We start from the raw sequence: 22144 nt of genomic DNA, 5'->3' as shown, positions 1-22144 counted from the left end.
GGAATGGATCTCCCTGTACCTGACATACAAACAAAACAAAGAAACACCACCAGTAAAACTTTGATCTGTTGCCAGAATGAAGTTTAGTTTAAGCAAAATTTCAAACAGTTAGTGTGTCAGTCAAAAATTAGAGAAACAGAAAAGAAAAAATGCTAGATCTAGATCTCCACTTCATGTAATCATTGTCAATCTATTTCAATCCCCGGCAATGGCGCCAAAATCTTGATGTGTATTTTCGGAAAACGAAAAACGAATTCCAAACACACAAATCTAACCGGCAAGTGCACCGGATCGCATCAAGTAATAAAAACTCACGGGAGTGAGGTCGATCCCACAGGGATTGAAGGATTGAGCAATTTTAGTTTAGTGGTTGATTTAGTCAAGCGAATCAAGAGTTGATTTGAGTGGTTTGTATTCGACAAAAGATAAATTGCATGAAATTTAAAAGGACGAGGGACAATTGCAGTAAATTAAAGAGCAGAGAAGGTAAATGTGCTGAATCTTAAGAGCAAGAAATGAAATGGCAGAAACTTAGAACACAAGAAATGTAAATTACAGAATCTTAAAGTGCAAGAAATGTAAATGGCTTGAATTGTAAAGGGAATTGGGAAGTGGATTTGCAGAATTTAAACAAGGAAAAGTAAAATTGCAACAAGCAGGGAAGTAAAAGATGGATTTAATTGCAGTAGATCTCAAACAGAAAATGTAAATCGCTTGAAGAAGCGTTCAACATAGAAATAAAAAGGGAATTTCAGATCTCAGGACCCAAGAGACTAGATAACCAAGTCTAGATCTCAATGCCTTCCTAGATCCAAATGTGGAATTCAATTGCAAGAACTTAAAGATCAAAACAGAAGAAAGCTTGAATGTAAATCTCAATTCTCCAATGATGCAGTAAAAGAAACATAAAGAGATCTCAAGGTGAGATTGAGACAGAATTTCCCCAATTCTCAACACCCAAGACTCAAGACCAGTGTAATTGAAATTGAAAACAAGAAAACTAAGAGGAAGAGAATTCAATTCTCCTACTCCGAAGCTCAGAAACTCAGAACAGTTCAAAATCCAAAAGCTCTCCAAAAACTACTTAGCAAAAACTAAAAGAAAAAGCTCCAAAAGGAAAAACTCCCTGAAAACTTAAATCCTAAGCTATTTATACACTTTCTTCAAACGGTCTTTAAGCCTTGAATTGGGCCTTTGTTCTTGATGGAATTGGGTTGATAAAGGCCTTGGTTGATTGCTCTTGGAGTTGGAGAAAGATCCATTGTGAACCGGGTTGAAATCATAAAAGTTTGAGTAAAAGTTTGAGTAAAAGTTTGAGGCAAACTTTTACTCAAACTTTTTATACCAGATGGCTTAAGCTTGCTGCTACCAACGTTTGAGCCAAAGTTTGAGGTCAAACTTTTGCTCAAACGTTGGCCCCCTTGTAAATGTGTGTGGCGCCAACGTTTGCCAAAAAGCTTGAGGCAAACGTTGGCGCAAACTTTTCTCCTCCAGGGTGTGGAAGTGTGGCGCCAACGTTTGCCAAAAAGTTTGAGGCAAACGTTGGCGCAAGCTTTTCTCCTCCAGGGTGTTGGTTTTGTGATGCCAACGTTTGCCAAAAAGTTTGAGGCAAACGTTGGCTCAAGCTTTTCTCCCAAAAGTTTGAGCTAAAGTTTGAGGCAAACTTTTGCTCAAGCTTTTTTTTCTCTGGAGTGTTTTCAATTCTTCCAAAAGTTTGAGCTAAAGTTTGAGGCAAACTTTGGCTCAAGCTTTTTTCCTCTGGTATGTTTTCAACTCTTTTAAAAGTTTGAGCTAAAGTTTGAGGCAAACTTTGGCTCAAACTTTTTGTTCTCTCTTGCTCCTAGCCATTTCTTCTTTCTTCAACCTTCTTTAAAACTCTTTTCACCTATCATCAATCAACCAAACACATCAAAGCTTTGCTCAAAATCATGAGTTTGTTATTCTTTCATAATATATGACAATTATAGCATAAAATCTCATGAAATTGCATTAATTCATCCATGGTTGATTAAATCAAAGGAAACATGGAAATCTACCCAATTGGCTTGCTTATGGCTCAAGAAAGTGCATAAATCAATCGAAAACAAAAGAAAAAGGCTAGTGAAACTAGGCAAAGATGACTTGTCATCACTGCACTTATTCACAAATTAAGAATAAATTAATTTAAAAAATTTAAAATTTTAATTTTTTATTTTTTAGATATCATTGGAATTTTTTATTTTTTTAAAATTAGAAAAAAATTTTATTTTTTTAGTTTAAAATTAAAAAAAATTAAATTTACTAATCTGTTATTTACCAGATATTGTTAGACTTTATTTTATTTTTCTAATTTATATAAAAAAATAATCATATAATTTAAAAATTCAGAAATAAAAAATTTATTTTTTTAAAAATTTTAATATTTTAAAAATATTTTTTTATCTTTTTATTCACCGAATAATGCTACACTCGGATAGTTAACTTTTTTTTTGCTCCACTTGTTCACAAATTAAGAATAAATTAATTTAAAAAATTAAAAATTTTTTATTTTTTATTTTTTGGATATTGTTGGAATCTTTTATTTTTTACAATCAGAAAAAAAATTTATTTTTTTAGTTTAAAAATTAAAAAAAATAAATTTACAGATCTGTTATTTACCAAATATTGATGGACTTTATTTTATTGTTCTAATTTAAATAAAAAAAATTAATCATATAATTTTAAAATTCAAAAATAAAAAATTTATTTTTTTAAAATTTTTAATTTTTTTAAAAATTATTTTTTTATCTTTTTATTCACCGGATAAGACTACACACTAACAGTTGACTTTTTTTTGCTGCACTTGTTCACAAATTAAGAATAGATTAATTTAAAAAATTTAAAATTTTTATTTTTTTATTTTTTGGATAATTTGGAGTTTTTTAATTTTTTACAATTAGAAAAATATTTATTTTTAAGTTTAAAAATTAAAAAAATAAATTTACAACTTTGTTATTTAATAGATATTGTTGGACTTTATTTTATTTTTCTAATTGAAATAAAAAAATTAATCATATAATTTAAAATTTCAAAAATAAAAAATTTAGTTTTCTAAAATTTTTAATTTTTTAAAAATATTTTTTATTTTTTTATTCTCCGGATAATGCTGCACTCAGAAAATTGTCTTTTTTTCCTGTACTTGTTCACATAATAAGAATAAATTAATTTAAAAAATTTAAAATTTTTTATTTTTAAATTTATTTAGTTTTAGAATATTGTTGAAATTTTCTATTTTTCTTCTATTAGAAAAAACTTTATTTTTTAGTTTAAAACTTTAAACAAAAATAATAAATTTACAAATCTTTTCTTTACTGGATATTGTTGAACTTCATTTTATTTTTCTAATTTAAATAAAAAATATTTAATAATATAATTTAAAAATTAAAAAAATAAAAAATTTAGTTTTTTAAATTTTTTTTTTAAAATATTTTTTTATCTTTTTATTCACCGGATAAGACTACACCCGGACAGTTGACTTTTTTTTTGCTGCACTTGTTCACAAATTAATAATAGATTAATTTAAAAAATTTAAGATTTTAATTTTTTATTTTTTAAATAATTTGGAATTTTTTATTTTTTTTACAATTAGAAAAAAATTATTTTTTAACTTTAAAAATTAAAAAAATAAATTTACAACTCTGTTATTTAACAGATATTGTTGGACTTTATTTTATTTTTCTAATTGAAATAAAAAAATTAATCATATAATTTAAAATTTTAAAAATAAAAAATTTAGTTTTTTAAAATTTTTTATTTTTTTATTCTCCAGATAATGCTGCACTCAGAAAATTGACTTTTTTTTGCTGCACTTGTTCACAAAATAAGAATAAATTAATTCAAAAAATTTAAAATTTTTTATTTTTCAATTTTTGAATATTGTTGAAATTTTTTATTTTTCTACTATTAGAAAAAAATTTATGTTTTAGTTTAAAACTTTAAACAAAAACGAAAAATTTACAGATTTGTTGTTTAATAGATATTGCTAAACTTTATTTTATTTTTCTTATTTAAATAAAAAACATTTAATAATATAATTTAAAAATTAAAAAATAAAAAATTTAGTTTTTTAAAATTTTTTATTTTTTTAAGAATATTTTTTATTTTTTATTCACTGGATAATGCGTCACATGGACAGTTGACTTTCTTTTGCTGCACTTGTTCACAAATTAAGAATAAATTAATAAAAAATTTAAAATTTTAATTTTTTTATTTTTTGGATATTGTTAGAATTTTTTATTTTTTTACAATTAGAAAAAAAATTATTTTTTTAGTTTAAAAATAAAAAAAATAAATTTACAGATATGTTATTTACTAGAATATGCTAGACTTTATTTTATATTTCTAATAAAAATAAAAAAACTAATCATATAATTTAAAAATTCAAAAATAAAAGATTTAGTTTTTCAAATTTTTTAATTTTTAAAAATTTTTTTCATCTTTTTATTCACCGGATAATGCTACAACTAGACAGTTGACTTATTTTTGCTGCACTTATTCATAAATTAAGAATAAATTAATTTAAAAAATTTAAAATTTTAATTTTTTTATTTTTTAGATATCATTGGAATTTTTTATTTTTTTAAAATTAGAAAAAAATTTATTTTTTTAGTTTAAAGTTAAAAAAAATTAAATTTACTAATCTGTTATTTACTAGATATTGCTGGACTTTATTTTATTTTTTTAATTTATATAAAAAAATTAATCATATAATTTAAAAATTCAGAAATAAAAAATTTATTTTTTTAATATTTTAATATTTTTAAAAATATTTTTTTATCTTTTTATTCACCGAATAATGCTACACCCGGATAGTTAACTTTTTCTTGCTCCACTTGTTCACAAATGAAGAATAAATTAATTTAAAAAATTTAAAATTTTAATTTTTTATTTTTTGGATATTGTTGGAATCTTTTATTTTTTACAATCAGAAAAAATTTTATTTTTTTAGTTTAAAAATTAAAAAATATAAATTTACAGATCTGTTATTTACCAAATATTGATGTACTTTATTTTATTGTTCTAATTTAAATAAAAAAATTAATCATATAATTTTAAAATTCAAAAATAAAAAATTTATTTTTTTAAAATTTTAATTTTTTTAAAAAATATTTTTTTTTTATAATTTTATTCACCGGATAAGACTACACCCTAGCAGTTGACTTTTTTTGGCTGCACTTGTTCACAAATTAAGAATAGATTGATTTAAAAAATTTAAAATTTTTATTTTTTGGATAATTTGGAATTTTTTATTTTTTTACAATTAGAAAAAAATTTATTTTTTCAGTTTAAAAATTAAAAAATAAATTTAGAACTCTGTTATTTAATAGATATTGTTGGACTTTATTTTATTTTTCTAATTGAAATAAAAAAATTAATCATATAATTTAAAATTTCAAAAATGAAAAATTTAGTTTTCTAAAATTTTTAATTTTTTTAAAAATATTTTTTATTTTTTTTTTCTCCGGATAATGCTGCACTAAGAAAATTGTCTTTTTTTTGCCGCACTTGTTCAAAAAATAAGAATAAACTAATTTAAAAAATTTAAAATTTTTTATATTTCAATTTCTTAGTTTTAGAATATTTTTGAAATTTTTTATTTTTCTTCTATTAGAAAAAAAATTTATTTTTTAGTTTAAAACTTTAAACAAAAATAAAAAATTTATAGATCTTTTATTTACTGGATATTGCAGAACTTTAATTTATTTTTCTAATTTAAATAAAAAATTTAATAATTTTAATTTAAAAATTAAAAAATAAAAAATTTAGTTTTCTAAATTTTTTAATTTTTTAAAAATATCTTTTTATCTTTTTATTCATCGGATAAGACTACATCCGGACAGTTGACTTTTTTTTGCTGCACTTGTTCACAAATTAATAATAGATTAATTTAAAAAATTTAAGATTTTAATTTTTTTTATTTTTTAAATATTTTGAACATTTTTATTTTTTTTAGAATTAGAAAAAAAATTATTTTTAAGTTTAAAATTAAAAAAATAAATTTACAACTCTGTTATTTAACAGATATTGTTGGACTTTATTTTACTTTTCTAATTGAAATAAAAAAATTAATCATATAATTTAAAATTTCAAAAATAAAACATTTAGTTTTTTAAAATTTTTAATTTTTTTATTCTCCAGATAATGCTGCACTCAGAAAATTGACTTTTTTTTTGCTGCACTTGTTCTCAAAATAAGAATAAATTAATTAAAAAAATTTAAAATTTTTATTTTTCAATTTTTTTTAGTTTTTGAATATTGTTGGAATTTTTTATTTTTCTACTATTAGAAAAAAATTTATGTTTTAGTTTAAAACTTTAAACAAAAATAAAAAATTTACAGATTTATTGTTTAATAGGTATTGCTAAACTTTATTTTATTTTTCTTATTTAAATAAAAAAATTTAATAATATAATTTAAAAATTAAAAAATAAAAAATTTAGTTTTTTAAAATTTTTTATTTTTTTAAGATATTTTTTATTTTTTATTCATTGGATAATGCATAATACGGATAGTTGACTCTCTTTTGTTGCACTTGTTCACAAATTAAGAATAAATTAATAAAAAATTTAAAATTTTAATTTTTTTATTCTCCAGATAATGCTGCACTTGTTCACAAAATAAGAATAAATTAATTAAAAATTTTACAATTTTTTATTTTTCAATTTTTTTAGTTTTTGAATATTGTTAGAATTTTTTATTTTTCTACTATTAGAAAAAAATTTATGTTTTAGTTTAAAACTTTAAACAAAAATAAAAAATTTACAGATTTATTGTTTAATAGATATTGTTAAACTTTATTTTATTTTTCTTATTTAAATAAAAACATTTAATAATATAATTTAAAAATTAAAAAATAAAAAATTTAGTTTTTTTAAATTTTTTTAAGAATATTTTTTATTTTTATTCACTGGATAATGCATCAAACGGACAGTTGACTTTCTTTTGCTGCACTTGTTCACAAATTAAGAATAAATTAATAAAAAAATTTAAAAATTTTAATTTTTTTAATTTTTGGATATTGTTCGAATTTTTTATTTTTTTACAATTAGAAAAAAAAATTATTTTTTAGTTTAAAAATAAAAAAATAAATTTACATATCTGTTATTTACCAGAATATGCTAGACTTTATTTTATATTTCTAATAAAAATAAAAAAATTAATCATATAATTTATAAATTCAAAAAAAAATTATTTTTTTAAAATTTTTAATTTTTTATCTTTTTATTCACTGGATAATGCTACAACTAGACAGTTGACTTTTTTTTGCTGCACTTATTCACAAATTAAGAATAAATTAATATAAAAAATTTAAAATTTTAATTTTTTTATGTTTTAGATATCATTGGAATTTTTTATTTTTTTAAATTTAGAAAAAATTTTATTTTTTTAGTTTAAACTTAAAAAAAATTAAATTTACTAATCTATTATTTACCAGATATTGCTAGACTTTATTTTATTTTTTTGATTTATATAAAAAAATTAATCATATAATTTAAAAATTCAGAAATAAAAAAATTTATTTTTTTAAAAATTTTAATATTTTTAAAATATTTTTTTATCTTTTTATTCACCGAATAATGCTACACTCGGATAGTTAACTTTTTTTTTTGCTCCACTTGTTCACAAATTAAGAATAAATTAATTTAAAAAATTTAAATTTAAATTTTTTATTTTTTGGATATTTTTGGAATCTTTTATTTTTTACAATCAGAAAAAAAATTTATTTTCTTAGTTTAAAATTAAAAAAAAATAAATTTACAGATCTGTTATTTACCAAATATTGATGGACTTTATTTTATTATTCTAATTTAAATAAAAAAATTAATTATATAATTTTAAATTTCAAAAATAAAAAATTTATTTCTTTAAAATTTTTAATTTTTTTAAAAATTATTTTTTATCTTTTTATTCACTGGATAAGACTACACCCTGACAGTTGACTTTTTTTTACTTCACTTGTTCACAAATTAAGAATAGATTAATTTAAAAAATTTAAAATTTTTATTTTTCATTTTTTGGATAATTTGGAATTTTTTATTTTTTTTACAATTAGAAAAAAATTTATTTTTTAAGTTTAAAAGTTAAAAAAATAAATTTACAACTCTGTTATTTAACAGATATTGTTGGACTTTATTTTATTTTTATAATTGAAATAAAAAAATTAATCATATAATTTAAAATTTCAAAAATAAAAAATTTAGTTTTCTAAAATTTTTAATTTTTTTAAAAATATTTTTTATTTTTTTATTCTCCGGATAATGCTGCACTCAGAAAATTGTCTTTTTTTGCTGCACTTGTTCAAAAAATAAGAATAAATTAATTTAAAAAATTTAAAATTTTTTATTTTTCAATTTTTTTAGTTTTAGAATATTGTTGAAATTTTTTATTTTTCTTCTATTAGAAAAAAATTTATTTTTTAGTTTAAAACTTTAAACAAAAATAAAAAATTTACAGATCTTTTGTTTACTGGATATTGCTGAACTTTATTTTATTTTTATAATTTAAATAAAAAATATTTAATAATATAATTTAAAAATTTAAAAATAAAAAATTTAGTTTTTTAAATTTTATTTTTTTAAAATATTTTTTTATCTTTTTATTCACCGGATAAGACTACACTTGGAGAATTGACTTTTTTTTGCTGCATTTGTTCACAAATTAATAATAGATTAATTTAAAAAATTTAAGATTTTAATTTTTTTTATTTTTTGAGTAATTTTGAATTTTTATGTTTTTTTACAATTAGAAAAAAAAATTATTTTTTTAGTTTAAAAATTAAAAAAATAAATTTACAACTCTTTTATTTAACAGATATTGTTGGACTTTATTTTACTTTTCTAATTGAAATAAAAAAATTAATCATATAATTTAAAATTTCAAAAATAAAAAATTTAGTTTTTTAAAATTTTTAACTTTTTTATTCTCCAGATAATGCTGCACTCAGAAAATTGACTTTTTTTTGCTGCACTTGTTCATAAAATAAGAATAAATTAATTTAAAAAATTTAAAATTTTTTATTTTTAAGGTTTTTTAGTTTTTGAATATTGTTGGAATTTTTTATTTTCTACTATTAGAAAAAAATTTATGTTTTAGTTTAAAACTTTAAACAAAAATAAAAAATTTATAGATTTGTTGTTTAATAGATATTGCTAAACTTTATTTTATTTTTTTATGTAAATAAAAAACATTTAATAATATGATTTAAAAATTAAGAAAATAAAAAATTTAGTTTTTTAAAATTTTTTATTTTTTTAAGAATATTTTTTATTTTTTATTTAATGGATAATGCATCACACGGACAGTTGACTTTCTTTTGCTGCACTTGTTCACAAATTAAGAATAAATTAATAAAAAAATTTAAAATTTTAATTTTTTTATTTTTTGGATATTGTTAGAATTTTTTATTTTTTTACAATTAGAAAAAAAATTATTTTTTTAGTTTAAAAATAAAAAAATAAATTTACAGATCTGTTATTTACCAGAATATGCTAGACTTTATTTTATTTTTCTAATTTATATAAAAAATTAATAATATAATTTAAAATTGAGAAATAAAAATTTATTTTTTTTAAAATTTTAATATTTTTAAAAATATTTTTTTATCTTTTTATTCACCGAATAATGCTACATGTAAGACCCAGAATTTTTGAGAAGTCTTATTATGATAAAGTCTCAAATCCTATGGTTATTTATAGCCTTAATTTCAGAAATTATTTTATTAAAGGTAATTAAGGCAAGTTTTGATTTATTGGATTTGAGATGAGTTATGATTATTATCCAATTTTATAGTTATTGGATTATTTTCTATATTTGAATTATAAAGTTGATATTTATGAAATAATAATGATTTTATACGATTTGGATTAGATAAGTAATATTTTAAATATTACTATTGCTATTTTGGTAAAAAATGAAGAAATTAAGTATATTATTTCTAATTATTTGATTTGGGCATTTTATTGAAAGTAATTTGTAAAAAAATTGATGAGCAAGTAGTATTTTCTATATACCTCTAGTGTTGGATTTAATTTGGGTTTCAATTACCATATTGTTCCCAACTTTATTTGAAATTACCAAAATGCCCCTAACCCTAATTTTATTCAAAAACCCTAACCCTAAAACCCTGACCCAATACCCGTTTCCCCTCTCTGAACCAGTAGCAGCAGCTACTACCCTCTAACCTAAACACACACACACAGTATCTGAAGGAAAAGAAAGGGAAGGTAGAATCGGGAAAAAGAAGAAGGGGGGAGGGGGCTTATACCGCCGTTCAGCTCGCCACCACCATGTCACACCTTGCCGCCGTGCCTCAGCCTCGCCGCCATCATCCTCGCGGGCATGGAGGAAGCCTTTCTACTGCCACTGCTGCCCGTGAAGGCGACGCCATCACGTCAGAGCTCAGGCGAGAGGGAGAAGGTCGCGAAGGAGGAGGGAACCGCGCTGTTCTGCTCTGCCGTCGCCACTGAAGCTGCACCCAGTCCCTAGTCGCCGCCGCGCCAAACACAGGAGTGGCCGCCATCGCTGCAGAGGAGTCGCGTGGCCACCGTCGCATCCTCGCGCACAGAGAGAGGGGGATGCGCCAAAGGGGACCCTTTTCCGCCGCTGTCGTGCCGTGAGCGCCGATTCGGTGTTTGCCGCCGCCGAGCTTCCATAGCCGCTGCGTTTCACCGCAGTTGAGGGTGTCTCCATCGCCGCACCTTGGCCGACGGCATTGCTGATCTGCTGCTCCGCAGTGCCTAGCTGGAGCTCTTGTTGCTGATGCCGGAGATCGGTGGTTGCCGGAAAACACCACTGTTGTTGTTGCCAAAGGAGGGAGAAGCCGTGCCGCTGTTCTGGTCGCCAGAGCTTTTGGCCGAGCCTCAACCACCGGAAATACTGCTGCCGCCACCGAGCTCCACTGCCGGTAAGGCTTTTAAGTTGAGTTTCCCTTCTGTTGAGTTTCCTGGAACTTCATCGTCGCTGCGTGTGGTCCAGATCACCGCTGCTGCTTGGGGCTGACTACCGGGGCCACCGCCCAACCGGTTCAGAGGGCGCTGCGGTTCAGTTTAGCCGTTCTCTCTTAGTTTCAGTAAGTATTCCTGTTTTGAGAGCTCTGCGTTAGTGTTCTGTTTCGTGTAATAAAGTAATTGTAATGTTGATGGTTCTAGGAGTTAGAATCTGAGTTTACTTGTGGCGTTGAGGTTGCTTCTACTATTGAGAAAGACACGCGGAATCGGGATTTTGATTGTCAATTTCGGGTTGAGGCAGAAAGGACACTGTGACGCGTTTGGGTTATGAATTTGCGTTTTGAGGTAGGGGCGCTTTCCAAAAACTATAGTTTATTATTGGAATTATTACATATGGGTACTGATGTGAGGATGTGTATTTGGTGATTGTATCAGTCCTATGTATTGTTTAGTTGTTTTGTATGATTATGGGTGTTTGTTTGACTGGACTGTTGTGTGGTTTTGTGAAAAGAAATGCTTTTGAAGTTGATTCTTTTAAAGCTTTAAGATTGAGTTTAATTCGTTGGAAATCGATTTGAGTTGAATGGATTTTCTTGAGAATGTGAAAAATAGAATACACTCTTGAATTTAGCCTGGCTTGCTTTAATGATCTGGTTTGATAAATGACTGTTGCTGAACCGTTTCTTTAAAGCTTTAGAAATGAGTTTATTCGGCTGATAACGATGTGATCTTTTGAGACGGTTTCCTTGAAATATGGAATTGAGATGACTGTTGGATTTGGCTTGCCTTGAACTGATTTTGGATTTTGGGTTGTTGAAAAGGATTGTGGAATGGTTTTGTTGGGACCCAAACCGGGTGGCAAAGTCCAAGTTTTAGGGGAGATGCTGCCGGAATTTCTATAAAATCCGAGTCTTTATTAAAATATTGTTTGGAAAAATGATGAGTTAAAGACTTCTACTATTTTATTTGAATTGTCAAGAAAAGGATGATTCATGCTTTTGAAATGAATTATTAAAGAGGAAATTGTGATTTAGTCTTGCTTCGTAAGAAAGGCATTGTATCTCTTTCAGGAGAAAGTTATTTAGGTGAAACTTATGTTTTAAAGCTGTTTTAAATGTGACAAGGGCAATGCCTTTGAATTTGACTTGAGGGTTTCAATTAGAGGAGTTTCAATGACTTTGAAAGAACCTGAATGTCTATTGACAAGTTTCATTTTGAAATGTTTTGAGAAAGGTTTTAAGTCCTCTTTGAATTCTGAACTTTTGCAAGACAAACAATTTTGAACAGTTGAAACGCTTTAGAATTTGTCATGGGGGTTGAAGCTGGTTTTGCCTAAGTAAAGGAAATGGCTTTGAAGGAAGTAAACGATTACGTGACTTGGTTTGGCTTAGATCTTATTTTATTACTCAAATCGGAAAGCCAAGGTTTTAATGATTTTAAATGAATTTGGCGAAATGAGTTATGCTATTCTCCCCCTAAGGACTTGGGACTCTGCCGAGAAACTTTTGTTACAAAAATCCCATTGTTGGATGGGTGATTTTGAATGTTTCAAAAGGAATCTTTAACTTTCCATGGTTTTGGAAGTTTTGGAAAGAGGAAGCCGAGAGTGGCTTGTTTTAAAAAGGGAATTTTCCTTGAGTAAAAGTGGCTTATGAGCCTGAGATAATTTGAGAAATGAGATCTTTAAAGCCAAGGCTAAAAAGAGTTGAAACTTGATTTCAAAGTGAAATAATTTGAGAAAAAGTGATTTATGGCTTAAATACTGATTTTATGAATTGATGATGTTGAATGTGGAAGTGCTGTTTTGTTGTGAGCCGAAATGGCTGTGTATGATTATAAATATTGGTTGGTTCTGGATTGAACCGTGAGCCGGAATGGCTGTGTATGATATGAATATTGGCTGGTTTTGGACTGAACCGTGAGCCGGATGGCTGAGATGGATGTTGATCCATGGAAGAGATTGAATGCATGTATATGATGAATCATTGATAAATGTGAATGTTGCACTTCCACTATTGGAGATGAGGGTTTCCCTGGGAGGAAGCAGTGGCTAGCCACCACGTGCTCCAGGTTGAGACTCAAAGCTCTTTTGACCCTATGTCGTAAGTGTGGCTGGGCACTGTGAAAGTCCCGAATGAGCTCGCCCCCGTAAATATTCACCAGTGAAGGTGCTTGAACTTCCTATCTGTGTTTGCAATTGGGACTCTGTGGATTGTGGTGATTGGTTGATGGTTGGATTGTTTGGGCCTAGGGCCGTGGTTGAAATGAGATGGACCGATGGTTGGTTTCGGTTTTGTGTGTTTCTGGTTTGGAATAAAATATGAAAGGCTATTTTGTTTCAGCATAGATAAACCGTTTTGAAAGACTTTTAAGTTTTAAGAATTGAATGGTTCCTCTTTCAGAAAAGATTCCCGACTTTACTTTTATTACAAACCGTTGTTTTTGAAAAGAGGCATAAGATGGTTATTAATCACTGGTATGGTTTATCTTCACGTATCCTATTACAGTAATTTCCAAAAACCCTCTGATGAGATATTTTGTTGAGAAACGAATCTCTCCCAAAACACCCAAAACTAACCGGCAAGTGTACCGGGTCGTATCAAGTAATAAAAACTCACGGGACTGAGGTCGATCCCACAGGGATTGAAGGATTGAGCAATTTTAGCTTAGTGGTTGATTTAGTCAAGCGAATCAAGTTTTGGTTGGGTGATTTGTGAATTGCAGAATGTAAATTGCATGAAATTAAAGAGAGCGGGAAAGTAAATTGCTGAAACTTAAAGAACAAGAAATTAAATGGCAGAAACTTAAAGTGCAAGAAATGTAAATTGCGGAATCTTAAAGTGCAAGAAATGTAAATTGCTTGAAATGTAAAGGGGATTGGGATGTGGATTTGCAGAATTTAAACAAGGAAAAGTTGAATTGCATTAAACAGAAGAGGAAAAGGGAATTGGGGTTGAACCGGATCTTGAAGCAGTAAAGTAAATGAACATTAAAAGTAAGGAACAGAGAATTGAAATGAGAAATTCAGATCTCAGGACCCAGAGACTAGAAAACCAAGTCTAGATCTCAATGCCTTCCTAGATCCAATAAGAACAATAGCAAGGAAATTGTAAATTGCAAAGAAAAGAGATGAAGAACAATGAACCGGAAATGAAATTCAATTAACAGTAAAGTAAAGAAACAGAGAGATCCAAGATTGAGATTGAAACAGAATTTCTTCAATTCTCCAATCCAAGATTCAAGACAAAAGTAAAATGAAATTGCAAGTAAAAGGAAACAAAGAAATTCAAGTTCACTCAGTAACAAAAGCTTCCCAAAAACTATTATGAAAATTCTGAAAGGAAAGCTCTCTTAATAACTTGAATTCTATCCTATTTATACACTTTCCAAAATGATCTTCAAGCCTTGAGTTGGGCCTTTGTTCTTGGTGGAATTGGGTTGAAAGAGGCCTTGGTTGATTGCTCTTGAAGTTTGAAGAAGAACCGAAGTGAACCAATTGAACCGGAAATGAAGTTAGCCAAAGTTGGTCTCAACGTTAGGGTCAAAGTTAGGGGTCTAACTTTGCCCCTAACTTTTCATAGCAGCAAGCTTGATTTCCTGGTTTGGACGTTGGTGCCAACGTTAGGGGTTTAACTTTAACCCTAACGTTGGCAATGCTTGGTGCTAGTGGCGCCAACGTTAGCCTCCAAGTTAGGGGGCTAACGTTGGCGCAAACGTTGGCCTTCTCCCCCTTTATAACTCATATGCCAACGTTAGCCTCCAAGTTAGGGGGCTAACGTTGGCGCAAACGTTGGTGGCCCAGGGATGAAGTTTCTCTTGCCAACGTTAGCCTCCAAGTTAGGGGGCTAACGTTGGCTCAAACGTGGGAGCCCAGGGAGTACTTCATGCCCAACGTTAGCCTCCAAGTTAGGGGGCTAACGTTGGGGCTAACTTCATGCCTCCAAGTTCACTTTCACTTATCCCTTTCTTCACTTCTAGCCACTCCTCTTTGCTTCAACCTTTTTCCAAGCTTTCTTCACCTATCAAGAATCAACCAAACTCATCAAAGCTATGCTCAAAATCATGAGATATTCAATCTTTCATAATATGCAACAAATATAGCACAAAACCTCATGAAATGGCATGAATTCATATATGGTTGGTTCAATCAAGGGAAACATGAAAATCTACTCAATTAGCTTGCTTGTAGCTCAAGAAAGTGCATAATTCTAATGAAAACTAAAGAAAAAGACTAGCTAAAATGGGCTAAGATGACTTGTCATCACAACACCAAACTTAAAGCTTGCTTGTCCCCAAGCAAGAAACAGATTTATGCTCCAAGGTTCTTTTAATTAAGATGGGTTGAGGAATACTTGTAAAGTGCAGTGAGTGAAGTGATCAAGTATTAGTGGGGTGAACTCTAAATCATATGCTCATGCAAGGGCTTCAGTGCTCACTAGTCCTTACATATTGGGAGTCGTAGGTCTTAGGATTTTCATCCAAATGGTACCATGGAGATCTCTTTATATGTAATCACCTTGAAGCAGCTTATAGTTTCTGTGTTTTGGCCTCGACTCTAAGTATCATGTGTCAAAGCGGCTCTTTAGATAAGCTTTCAATCAATACTCCTACACCAGTTGGTTTTAAGGTATTAGGTGTTGAAGCACCCCTAAGGATTTACTTGCTCAAGCCTCTTTCCTTGACACATCTCAACCACAAGCATTTACTAGGATAACAACTCTTTGAGTTTTTGTTTCTTTCTTTCTTTTTCTGCCTAGTAATTGATGCTCAGAGCCTTGGACCATGTTTTTTTTGTTTTTGTATTTTCTTTTCGTTCTTTTGTTTTGTTTGCTGCTTCTTGGATCAATAAGTTTTTGAGAATCTCCATAATACTTCTTTGAACTTCATGTCCCGCCTATGAGCTCCCATGCAAGTTTTCACAAGCATGCAACCTCAATACAAAATCATATAACCAGAACCACCACTTCTCCTAATCTTTTGCTTGCCTCAAAATTGTTTAATTCCTTAATCCTTCTTTTCAAAGAACTTTCATGTGATGCATTTCTTGGAAATTGAGTGCAAACAAGTTTTGAAGATGAGAATGTTGTTGATGATCAAACATCTTGCTTATTGAATCATAAAGAAAGACTATGCTATGCAGGCAGGGGTAAATAAAAAAAGAGAAACTATGCTATGCAGATAGGCAGGGCAGATCAGAATACAATTCAACTTTCAATTACAGCAATATTTGATGCAAAACAATGACTTAACAATACAACCTGTTGAAGTTTACTTGCTTTCCTTCTTCTCATCATCATCATTGCTGGCCTCTAGATTCATCTTTTGTTTCTTTGGTTGATGATGCTTTAATCCTTCCAACAGCTTGTATGGATCTCTGTAATGATATTGAAAGTTGCTTGTTCCCCAAGCACTTGGAAACAATGGTTAATTTTCATGATTTATTTGTAGGCTTTTTGAACTTACTTTGGTGTGGGAACACCAAACTTAGTACCTTGCCAATGATTAGATTAACCATGTGTGAAACTCTTTTTCTTCTTTTTCAAAAACAATAAAACTGAAAACTAGGAAACAGCAGAATAGTTAACTAGTTTATCCAATATGCTTGAAGCCATCATTATGTAGAAGGTGAGAGTGTGTTTTATGATGAGATTTTGGTGGAACACCAAACTTAGAATCCTTCATTCTCCCTTAGATTGTTTTGGTGTGCAACACCAAACTTAGCTTCTTGCATTATAGATAAACTAATTAATCGTTTTGTTAAAATAGATATGAAAAGATAACTACCTCAGGTTGGGTTGCCTCCCAACAAGCGCTCTTTTATTGTCACTAGCTTGACATTCTTCATCCTCTGATCATGGAAGTTGAAGTCTCAGTTGCCTTTGGTTTCCTCCTCTTACCGTAGGCTTCTCCTTGTTTTCCATAACTGTCTTCCCTTTCAACTCAGCAGCTTTTTCATTGTTCTTCGAGTCATCTTCAGTGGCTCTTAGGGATATATTTCCCTCTCTCTCACCCAATTTAGCAGGGTTTTGAACCATTTGTTCCATGTACCTTTCAATTCTCTTGAGATATGCCTCTTGGTTTTTCCTTATGTCCTCCTGCTCTATTAATGTCATTTCTTGGATTTTCATAAACCTTTCCATCATCATTTCTAGAACATAGAGTTTTTGAAAGTTTAGGATTGGTTGTGACTGTGTAAATTGTGGTGATTGATGGAAGTCATTTTGGGCGGGTGGTGGGGTAGGATAAGGTTGGAGGTGTGTATATTGGGGTGGTGTGTAGTGATTTTTGTTGGTATGGTGATGTTTTTGCAGGTTTGGGAAGTTGGGGTTATTATAGTTGAAGTCCCTTTGTTCCTGATACTGAGATTCCCTCATTCTTAAATAAGAATGTGGTTTCCATGGTGGAAATTGTGTATTCACTGTGGCTGAATGTAGAGAATCAATTTGTCTGGCTATTGATTCCAATTGCTGCTGTGTTTGCTGGTGTAGCTGCTTGTTTTGATTCATGATTGCTCTCACTCCTTCAAGATTCATTACTCCCTTTTCTGAAATTGCATTCCGTGGCGTCTCAAATGAGTGTTGGTTATTGGCTCTTTCGTCACTGAACTCTGCAGTTCCTTGGATGGTTGCTGTTGCCTTGAGTAGGCCATCTGAGAAGTAATCTACTGCTTTTCTTGTTTCGGTGGTTAATCCTTCATAGAATGCTCGAAAATCCACCTTGTCATTTGATTTCTTGTATCTCTCCCATGCTTTGAACAGTGGTTCTTCCTCTCTTTGTATGAATGGATGTACTCCTTCTTTCATCTTGATGTGTTGTTGGGGTGAGGAAAATTTGGCTAGAAACTTGGCAACCAATTCATCCCAACTAGTTATACTTCCTTGAGGAAAGGTTTCAAGCCATTGTGCCGCTTCATCCTTCAGTGAGAAGGGAAATAACATGAGCTTAATGGTATCATGGTCTACACCATTGAGATTGACAGCCCCACATGTTTTCAGAAAAATAGATAGGTGCTGTTTAGAGTCCTCCAAGGGATTTCCACCATAGGAACAATTGTTCTCTATTAGTGTAATGAGTTGTGGCTTCATGTTGTGATGTTCTTCTTTCTCAGAGATTCCTCCTTCCTTGTGACATATAAATCAATATAAATTGCATTAAATGTAAAGGGGATTGGGATGTGGATTTGCAGAATTTAAACAAGGAAAAGTTGAATTGCATTAAACAGAAGAGGAAAAGGGAATTGGGGTTGAACCGGATCTTGAAGCAGTAAAGTAAATGAACATTAAAAGTAAGGAACAGAGAATTGAAATGAGAAATTCAGATCTCAGGACCCAGAGACTAGAAAACCAAGTCTAGATCTCAATGCCTTCCTAGATCCAATAAGAACAATAGCAAGGAAATTGTAAATTGCAAAGAAAAGAGATGAAGAACAATGAACCGGAAATGAAATTCAATTAACAGTAAAGTAAAGAAACAGAGAGATCCAAGATTGAGATTGAAACAGAATTTCTTCAATTCTCCAATCCAAGATTCAAGACAAAAGTAAAATGAAATTGCAAGTAAAAGGAAACAAAGAAATTCAAGTTCACTCAGTAACAAAAGCTTCCCAAAAACTATTATGAAAATTCTGAAAGGAAAGCTCTCTTAATAACTTGAATTCTATCCTATTTATACACTTTCCAAAATGATCTTCAAGCCTTGAGTTGGGCCTTTGTTCTTGGTGGAATTGGGTTGAAAGAGGCCTTGGTTGATTGCTCTTGAAGTTTGAAGAAGAACCGAAGTGAACCAATTGAACCGGAAATGAAGTTAGCCAAAGTTGGTCTCAACGTTAGGGTCAAAGTTAGGGGTCTAACTTTGCCCCTAACTTTTCATAGCAGCAAGCTTGATTTCCTGGTTTGGACGTTGGTGCCAACGTTAGGGGTCTAACTTTAACCCTAACGTTGGCAATGCTTGGTGCTAGTGGCGCCAACGTTAGCCTCCAAGTTAGGGGGCTAACGTTGGCGCAAACGTTGGCCTTCTCCCCCTTTATAACTCATATGCCAACGTTAGCCTCCAAGTTAGGGGGCTAACGTTGGCGCAAACGTTGGTGGCCCAGGGATGAAGTTTCTCTTGCCAACGTTAGCCTCCAAGTTAGGGGGCTAACGTTGGCTCAAACGTGGGAGCCCAGGGAGTACTTCATGCCCAACGTTAGCCTCCAAGTTAGGGGGCTAACGTTGGGGCTAACTTCATGCCTCCAAGTTCACTTTCACTTATCCCTTTCTTCACTTCTAGCCACTCCTCTTTGCTTCAACCTTTTTCCAAGCTTTCTTCACCTATCAAGAATCAACCAAACTCATCAAAGCTATGCTCAAAATCATGAGATATTCAATCTTTCATAATATGCAACAAATATAGCACAAAACCTCATGAAATGGCATGAATTCATATATGGTTGGTTCAATCAAGGGAAACATGAAAATCTACTCAATTAGCTTGCTTGTAGCTCAAGAAAGTGCATAATTCTAATGAAAACTAAAGAAAAAGACTAGCTAAAATGGGCTAAGATGACTTGTCATCACCCTCTACTGAGAACCCTTTCGAGGATGATGTTCTCACCCCCCTACATTTTTCCCCTTTCAGGATATGGCGCAGAAGTTATAAAGAGTTCATTTAGTTGTTGTTGAGATGCTCTGTATTGCTTTAGTATATTTTTGTTCCCTCGCCTTTATCTTGAAACATTCTGTAAGAGGGATAGAGATTGTATTGGTTAATGTCTATAATATTATTTATATATATGTATGTATTGATGTGTGAAAAATGATCCAACACAAAACTCACCGGCAAGTGTACCGGGTCGCATCAAGTAATAATAACTCACATGAGTGAGGTCAATCCCACAGGGATTGAAGGATTGAGCAATTTTAATTTAGTGGTTGATTTAGTCAAGCGAATCAAGTATTGGTTGAGTGGTTTGTAATTTGCAGAAGCTAAATTGCTTGAAATGTAAAGGGAGAAGGGGAAATTGCAGTAAATGAAAGAGCAAGACAGTAAATGTGCTGAATCTTAAAGAACAAGTAAAGTAAATTGCAGAAACTTAGATTGCAAGAAATGTAAATGACTGAATCTTAAAGTGCAAGAAATGTAAATTGCTTGAATTATAAAAGGAGTTGGGAATTAGGATTGCAGAATTTAAACAAGACAGAAGTAGATTGCAATTAAACAGAAGAGTAGAGAATTGATTGAATCAAACTAAATCTCAACAGAAAAGTAAAAATGCTTTGAGAATTTAAAAACAGAAAGTAAGCAATGCTTAATTTGCAGCAAATTAAAAGGGGTTGAAGATCTCAGGAGTGGAAGAGACTAGATAACAAGTCTAGATCTCAAATCCTTCCTTGATCTAACAAGAACAATTGTAAAGGAAATAAAGAAAAGTTGAATTGCAGAAAGTGTAGAAGAAGAATAAAAGAAGATGCAGTAAACAGAAATTGAAATTCAATTATGCAGAAGAGTAAACAAGATCTCAAGGTGAGATTGAAACAGAAGTTCTTCAATTCTTCACCCAAGATCCCAAGCAAGAAATTAAAAGAGTGCTCAAGCAAGAACAGGGAAGAAGATAGATCGATTCTCCTTCCAAATTCTCTAAGATCCAAATTCAAAAGTAAAAACTCAAAATAAAAATGAAAGTTAAAAGGAAAATTCAAAGTAAAGTCTAGAGGTGTCAAAAAGGTCCTAATTACATCAAACTAACTCCTATTTATACACTTTCTATTCTTGGATTTTGGAATTTGGATGGGCTTTTGATTTGGTGAAGAAATGAATTAAGTTGGATTTTTAATTCAATTTTTAGCCCAAATGCACCTCCCAGGGGTAAGCTCAGTTGGAAAAACCAACTGAGCACTCCATTGTTGCTGCCCGTGTCATTTGGTTCGTGCGTCCCAGCCTTGGTTGAGTGCGTGACACTAGAGCTCAGTTGGAATTTTGAACTGAGCTCTAGGCCGTGTCATGGTGCGCTAGGTTTGCTCCTTGTTGCGCCAAATTGCTTGTCACAGCCCCCTTGGTTTGCAAAGTTGTGCGCCAAAGTGTGGGGAGCTTGGGGAGGTAATGCTCAGTTGGAAAAACCAACTGAGCTTTCCTTGGTGGTGCCTTGTTTTCAGCCTCAAGGTCCCAGGTTCAACACTTGGTGGAGGAAGTTTGGAGCAATTTCCTTTGGAAGAGTGGGCGCTCCTTCCTTATGTCTCCAAGAATTCCCAAGTTCGAATCCTAGAGGGAGCAAGTGGAGGCTATTTTTCTTGGAAGGGTTGGACGCTCCTCCCTTGTTTCTCAAAGAGTTCCCAAGTTCGAAACTTGGCCCAAGCATTTTAGCTATTTCTTCTTGATTTCCCTTGCAAGGAGTAGCGTGTGGTTCCAAGTTCGAACCATGGAGGAGGCATTTTGGCTATTTTCTTCTCATTTTTATTGCAAGGAGCGTTCCTTGCTTCCTTTAGCTCATGAGTTCGAAACTTGGTGGCTTCACTCATGGGATTTCATCTTGAATTAATTTGGAGAGGTCCCCGATAAAGCTCACTTAGTTAACTGAGCTTTATGCCATTTCCTTGCTTTCTTTAGTGCTCAGTTAACTATTTGAACTTAGCTTTGTACCTTGCCTTCTCCTTTCATTCCTTGTGAAGCTCAGTGATGACAAGTCATCTGAACCCATTTTAGCTAGTCTTTTTCTTTAGTTTTCATTAGAATTATGCACTTTCTTGAGCTACAAGCAAGCTAATTGAGTAGAATTTCATGTTTCCCTTGATTTAACCAACCATATGTGAATTCATGCCATTTCATGAGGTTTTGAGCTATAATTGTTGCATATTGTGGAAGATTGAATACCTCATGATTTTGAGCAAAGCTTTGATTAGTTTGGTTGATCAATGATAGGTGAAGAAGGCTTGGAGAAAGGTTGAAGCAAAGAGGAATGGCTAGGAGTGAAGAGAGGACAATGGAATAAATGAAAATTGAACCGGGTTGCATGAAGTTAGCCCCAACGTTAGCCCCCTAACTTGGAGGCTAACGTTGGGCATGTAAATCACTCCCTGGAAGTGGCCAACGTTAGCTCCAACGTTAGCCCCCTAACTTGGAGGCTAACGTTGGAACTTGAGAATTTCTCCCCTGGGCACCAACGTTTGCGCCAACGTTAGCCCCCTAACTTGGAGGCTAACGTTGGC

Source organism: Arachis hypogaea, chromosome 19 (assembly GCF_003086295.3).
Source record: "Arachis hypogaea cultivar Tifrunner chromosome 19, arahy.Tifrunner.gnm2.J5K5, whole genome shotgun sequence".
Taxonomy (NCBI): domain Eukaryota; kingdom Viridiplantae; phylum Streptophyta; class Magnoliopsida; order Fabales; family Fabaceae; genus Arachis; species Arachis hypogaea.
Note: the sequence above shows the minus strand (reverse complement) of the source record.